Raw genomic sequence first — 6302 nt, forward strand, 5'->3', positions numbered from 1 at the left:
CAGTTGTGGACCTGTTTTTCTTCTATTGCTGTCATCTTCTGTGGAAAGAAATGATCTGAGCTCTATATAAGCCATTTTGCTTAGTCTAGGCCCTTAGGGAAAGTCTGTCTTTTCTACTTAGACAAAAAGAAATGTAGTGATAAAAAATATCAAACAACATTTTTCTAGTCTATTTGTTACCCAAATATGTTTTTTCAAATTCTACCAATAATTCTTATTAGTAAGAGTCACTTAATTAGCAGTCACTTTCTCAAACTCCTAAGTTCCTCAGTGAGCTGTGCGAGAGAAACCACAGCGAGTATTAGGTGTCCTCCAGTCTAACTTCTTGGCCAGGGAGAAGTGTCTCTATGCTAGGCCTCCAAATGGAACAAAGAATACTTCTTATACCTCAGATTACAGGTCCAAGCTATACATACCAAAGAAAGCTAAGGAAAAGACATTAATCTGACTTGGGAACAATGCAGATCACAAACGTAAATTCTAAGTAAATAGAAATGAAAAGAAATTTTCCTTTATTCTTATAATACAATTAAAAGTGCTACTTTTCTCATTATCGCTTAATTGTTGTTATATGTGCTTAGTACTACCTTTTTGGAAGTCCAAAACATCTCTTTGACATGAACTCAGAAGTTCCATTGTTATCATATCAGCTTGAGATTTTATGAAAAAACTTTCTAATATTTACATTTCTAAAAATCTATTTTATTATAAAGCTGCTGTACAGAGGGGTTACATTTACAGGAGTAAGTTACATTTTTCATTGAACATTGTTACACACTCCAGTGTTTTTCTCCCTCTGTCCCGTCCCTCCACCCACTCCCTACCATTACATTGTAAAGTTAATTTCTACCCTAGTGTCCTGTGAGTATCATTGTTCCACTGGGTCAGCTTTTGTACTTCTTTCAGCATTTTGTTATTTCCCTTCCCTTCCCCCAATCAGATAAATGCATATACAGGATTCAGGGTATCAGAATCATAGACAGGAATTGCCATGGATTAAACCAATTGGAAAAGAAAAATGACATAAAGTAAGAAGAAAGAACTAGCTGCAGTACATTGGCTACATCAATCTTGACAACTAAACAAGAGATGACCTGATGTTTCTATGTCTTGGTGTTCATTTCAATTAGCATCATTTTGTAGGGTAATATATATGCTCATAACTCTTGAGCTATTATGATCCACTTTCAGGAGTAACAGGCTATTGCTAACCATTGCAATTGAGGGAAATCATAGAGTTCATGTTTCTTTGGGCCTGGCTTGCTTCACTTAATATGATTTTTTTCCAAGTCCTTTCATTTTCTTACAAAAGGGACACTGTCATGCTTTCTGATAGAAGCATAAAATTCCATTGTGTAAATATACCACATTTTCTTGATCCATTCATCTACTGAGATGTAATTGGGTTGGATCTGTATCTTAGCTATGGTAAACAATGCTTTAATGAAAATAGTTGTGCTGGTAGATTATTGTACCCTAGTTTGAGATCATTTGGATAGATGCTGAGGACTCGAATTGTTGGATCTCTAGTAGGAAGATCCCTACTCAGGCAAGCAAGCCCACCCAGTCGTCCAGAGTGACAGAGCTCAGCACAACAAAGTTGTTAACAAAGAAGCAACTTTATTGAGACACTGTCCTGTCAGGGCCCAAGCACAGGCTCATGAGCTGATACTGTGACCCCTAGTGGCCCACGTACTTTGTTTTTTTTAACTTTTTATTTATTTTTTTATTGTGAAAATACTGTACAGAGGGGTTACAATTAGATGGGCAAGATAATGAGTACATTTCTTAAGAAGCATTGTAGCCTTCTCCTTTGTTTCCCCTTCCCATCCTTTCCCAGCCTCCCCCCCTCCACCAAAGTTGTAAAGTTCGTTTTCCACATGACAACTTGTACTTCTCATTGTTGCAACGGGTCCACCTGTATCCTTATTTAAACGACTTGTTTTTCCCCTTCCCCTCCACAAATTATACTGACATCAAATATAGTGAAAGCAGGGATTATACTGTGGGGGAGGGACATACAAAGCAACAAAGAAATAATCTTATAAATGCGTTAGAAACAAATGCATGAAAGAACAAAAAAAATTTTGAATACATATCTTAGGCAAAATTCATGAGGTCAATCCTGGTCATGTATATGACCAATGAGATTGTCACACACACAAAAGATTGCACAGTCAAACTCGAACACACACAGGTGGTCAATGAGGTTACAGTTTGTCACATAATGGCTGTTAAAACCAGCCTGTCACTTTTGGTTTAAATGACTCACAAATTCAATGGGTAAGGCAAAGCACGTGCAAAACGCAGAGTTTATGATAAGCATACACAAAGGAGGAGTTTATTGGAATTTACCATAAGCACGTGAAAAACGTAGTGTTTATGGTAAGCATGAGATATTGCAAGTAGGACTCAGATTACAACATATCTGTTTTATTGGTTAGTCCTAACAGAACAATCAAGGCGGTTTAGATTGTTAAGGGCCAGGGGTAGCGGGGCATTGTTTCCATTCCAGAAACTGGGCTGGTTGGAGCCAAGGTCTAGTAAATCTTTTTTAAAGGTTTTTTTTTTTTTTCCCTCTAAAATCCCTAAAACCAAGTCAAAGCCTAGAAAAAAACTGTACTAACTCAAGTCTCCTCTCAGGACCTACTTCAGATCTTAGGGGAGTTCTATGTTTAGTCTTTTGAAGAACTTCAATACTGCCTTCGGGAGTGGTTGAACCAGTTTATATTCCTACCATCAGTGTAGTAGTGTTCCCCTTTAGGCACATCCACCCCCGCATCTGTTATTGTTTGTTCTTTTGATAATGGCCATTCTAACTGGGATGAGTAGAATCCAAATGTGGTTTTGGTTTTGATTTGCATTTCTTTTATGACCAGTGATGCTGAGCATCCCCCTTCTCTTTCTGAGAAACCACACTATTTCAGGTTTTTAGTGTCTCAACAGAGGCATAGAAACTTGTAATATTGTTTGTTTTTTGTTATACATTCATTTCACTTGGAGCTTCCAATGATTCCTATAACACATACTAAAAGTTTATACTATTTCCTTTACCGAAAAAGAACACATTGATTTTCAAAAAGCATAGAAAAATATACCTTTGTCAGGGTTCCCAGTGAATACTAAGGAAGATTCCTTACTGGGAAATTTTATTTGGTTGCTTGTTCGTTAAATCACTTAAACATATGTTGAATTTGGGTTTTCCCCACCAAATCTTCAACAAACCAGAAACTATGTTGCCTAATTAGATTTTGCTTCAAAAGTTGCAAAATATTTTGACATATTTTTGATTTGGTGTTTTGAAGGTTTGTGGCTTTTGGAGTGTTAGTGGGACACAACTCAGGCTTGAACTGAGTGTCTGGAGCTCTCGCATAGATTATTTTATTCAATGCTGTCATTGTGCCACTCAAACAATATCTCCACTTCTGACTTTTTGCTACTTAATTGAAGATAAGAATATTGATGATTTATTAGCTTGGGTTGGCATCAAACTGTGATCCTCAGTTGCACCCTCCTGAGCAGCTAAGATTACAAGAATGAGCCAGAACCTGGATATATTAGCTCCCTATGAAACTTAAACAAGGGCAATTAATTCTGAAGCATGTATGTATGGTTAAATATTTCAAAATTAGTTAGAAAAATATAGCCTTTAAAAAAGAAAAATATAGCCTTTATGCGTGTGTGTGTGTGTGTGTGTGTGTGTGTGTGTGTGTGAATGTGCTGAGGGAAATGAGGATGTATGTACTGATTTTGAGGAAAGATTTCACCTAGGGCTTTTCACAGACTGAGCAACCCTGTACAGAATGCTTGAGATTAAGGTGAGGTAAATGATGTCATCATCCCATTCATCTACATTCCTTGCTAACATATGCATATACTGTGGTGTTTTCATGAGTATTTTGTGTATGAGAGCCAGTACTGAGGCTTGAATTCAGGGCCTAGATTCTGTCCCTTAGCTTTTGTATGTGATGATCGCACTCAACTATTTGAAGCATAGCTCAGCTTTCTTCATTTACTATTTAATTGGTCGTAAGAGTCTTTTTTGCTCAGTTGGCTTTGAACTGAGTTTCTCATATCTCAGGGTTCTGAATAGCTAGTTTTACAGGCCTGAGCTTCCAGTGCCTAGCTTTTGATGATTACTTCCAGAAGCTACATGCTCACACACATTCCTTGCATTCAAAAACCTGAATGTTCAGGATGTCTGACAAGTTGTGAGGAAAGATGGTTGAGTGGATAAGTTACCAAATGGGCCTCTAGCCCCATTAACATCATTCTGGTCAGTTACTTACCTTTCAGTGAGTGAGTACATATTTCCACTTTCATTCTGAATTTTTTTAACAGGAACTCATGAAATGTTTTTGATACGTCTTTTAAATATTATCTCCCAAACAGGAGATATTATTTGAATGTCTTTGATAATATTTCAGATGGGGGTGGTCTTTGGTATCTGGATGTCTATGGGCAGAAGCCGTCCATCTGGGCTTCAGGCACAGAGCTCATGCTTCTGTCTGCTGGTTGCAGAGAGAAAGGTATTCTTCCAGGCTAGGCTTTGAATTGAGATCCTTTCATCATAGAATTCTAAGTAGCTAGGATACAAGGATGAACCACCACCATCTGCCTTGTTTTAGAAGCATTAATTGCTTTTCATTCATTGCTTTTTTCCCTGGAAGATTGATCTAGACGGCTGCTTGTACCTCATGATAAGGTAATTTGAATAATACCCTTTGCCTCTGGCATTTCTAAACTCATTTTCTCACTTCTAGGCAAATGAATTTGTTCTAAAGCCAATAGCATTTTCCTTCTGAGATGTTAGGTCGCTTATTTAAATCTCTTATCCTTTCCTTTGGCAAAGCAATCAGGACATTTCTGTAAAACCTTACTTCTTGAGAGTATTATAGTTAGAAGTTGTGTGCACACTTTCATATAGTCTCTCCTTTTATAAACATATGTTACAATTTGGTTGGAAGAATGATGACTATTGAATTAATTTGATAACCATGCTAGAATTTTTAAGCCTTAATGCTTATTAAATCAAAGGATGATTAAAAATATTCGTAGTAGTGGAATGTGGCTACTACTCATTTGATGTATGTGGAAAATGATCAGAATTCTTATGATTAATAAAATATATCTTCAAATTTCCAGTGGTAGACTGCTATGCTAACTGGGAGGAGACAGTGGTGATGCCAGGACTTTGAAAGCTGTTAATGAAGTAAAATATCCAGGGAGAGCATTAGCTAACAATAAAATTTCCAAGGCTCATACCAAATATATTGAATTAGAATTCTAAGGAATAATGACCACACCAAATTTTAATTGTTGGCTTCTTTGTTTTGTGAAGTCCTGGGATTTGGACCTAGGGCCCAGGTGCTGTCCCTTAGTTCTTTATCAAGGCTAGTGCTCTACCAGTTGACACACAGCTTCATGTCCATATTTTTCATGGCTAATTGGAGATCAATCTTACCAAATTCCCACTTTGGGCTTGCTTTAAACCTGATCCTCAGATATCAGCCTCCTGCATAACTAGGATTCCAGTTGCGAGCCACAAGAGCCCAGCTAGATTCACATTTTAAAAGTATTCTTTACTGAATCAGTTGTGTCTCACTACTATTTTTGAATTTTGGTTCCAGTGGGTCATGTCAGATTTAAACTAAAATCAGAACTTTTCTTCTTGTAACCGACATCATCCAATATCTATCTAATTTATTCCTATCTTAATTTCTGATCTCTTTTTTCTTCTTTGTACCTTTCCATTCTTATTTCACAAGCAAGCATGTCAGTGCTATTTTCCTTTTCTGAAACAAGTCAGGTCCATTCCCATCAATGGGGGATGTACTTACTGTTCTTACTGCCTGAAGTGCCTGCTCCTAGATAATTGCCTGGATGATTGCTCTCATATAAACATCCCTCCTCAATGTTAAGTTGTTGCCACAAAATCACCAATTTCATGTCTCTGATTTATAGAAATTATCATTACGATTTCTGGTTTTCTTTCCAGTATGAAATTGGTGAGAAGAGAGCCACATTCACTTCTGTTTCTCCAACACCTCTAATAGTGCCTAGTCCTTAGTGCTCAGGAGCCTTACATGGAGATCAGGCTTCTCCAACTCAATTTATCCTAGCTTCTGGTAAGGACAGCTCTTCAAGCTGAAGTTTGTTGGCTAGTAGTCATTCCCTCTTATTCTTTGTACCTTTTGGTGTTGTTGAGTGCACTTCAGGGCCAAATCAGTGCCTAACACCTATTTGCTGCTATGGCCAAAGTTGCTGTGACATCACAGAATTTATGGCCATTTTATTGTGAA

This window comes from Dipodomys merriami, unplaced genomic scaffold, assembly GCF_024711535.1.
Source record: "Dipodomys merriami isolate MVZ:Mamm:240054 unplaced genomic scaffold, mDipMer1.0.p SCAF_256, whole genome shotgun sequence".
Taxonomy (NCBI): Eukaryota; Metazoa; Chordata; class Mammalia; order Rodentia; family Heteromyidae; genus Dipodomys; species Dipodomys merriami.